The sequence below is a fragment of the Aedes aegypti genome, chromosome 2, assembly GCF_002204515.2.
Source record: "Aedes aegypti strain LVP_AGWG chromosome 2, AaegL5.0 Primary Assembly, whole genome shotgun sequence".
Taxonomy (NCBI): Eukaryota; Metazoa; Arthropoda; class Insecta; order Diptera; family Culicidae; genus Aedes; species Aedes aegypti.
In genome coordinates, this window is record NC_035108.1 from 430,881,748 (window position 1) to 430,882,878 (window position 1,131).

Consider the following 1,131-nt stretch of genomic DNA (forward strand, 5'->3'; position numbering starts at 1 on the left):
AGCATTTTAGAAGAAATATTAAACTTATTAGGTATGCGATTTTTGGAAAAATTTAATAAAGAAGATTTTACCCTTTCTTGTGAATCGTTTTGAAAAACTCAACTCATTTGGACCCTTTTTGTCTTCATTATTTTCCTAATGGCTTTAGACAATTTCGAAGGATTGAATATCTTGCAATGGAATTGTCGCAGTATTTCCCCGAAAATTGATAGGCTTAAATCCATGTTGACAAATTATGATTTAGATATATTTTGTTTGAATGAGACTTGGCTCACTAAGGATAAAGTTTTTCGTATTCCATCATACCATACTGTTCGTTGTGATAGAAATGTACCATTTGGAGGGGTATTGATCGGTATCCGTGATAATATTGAATTCAAATATTTGGATATATCTCTCAATACTAATATTGAATTTATTGCTATTTCCGTCAATTATGATGGTTTTAAGTTTTCAATTATTTGTATGTACACAGTTAAAAATAATGAAGATCACACGTCATGTAAACTTCATTTATGCCATGTAAACCCGAAATCATGTAAATTTAAATCCGAAATAATGTAAAAATGTGTTATATGTCATGTAACCACTCAGGATCCTGCTGGATTACATGACATATAATTGAAGTTTACATGACATATCATGTAAATATCCATGATATTCCACGCTCCAATTATGTGCATTCTATGTCTCAGAAATTTACTCGTTTCGTTTGTACTGTGTACATTCCTCCGAATGTTTCTTTTTCATTATCTGAAATTAAAAATATTTTGGATAATGTGCCTTCTCCTTTTTATATTCTTGGGGATTTCAATGCACATAATTTTGCCTGGGGAAGTGATAAAATTGATGGTAGAGGTTCATTAATAATGGACCTGATTGACGAATCAAAACCTATTTTGAAATATTCTACAGATTGGATAGAAAAATGTGCATCAAAAATTTGTCCTAATTTTGTATCTCAAAATATTAATTTTAAAACTCATCAAACATTTAACTATTTTCCTGAGCTTTGTGCATTATTTTCTCTGGAAGAAATGAATTTAGCTCTATCTGTTACTCATAATACTTCTCCAGGACTTGATACTTATACAATTTATTTACAAGTGATTTAGCATCTATTATACCAAA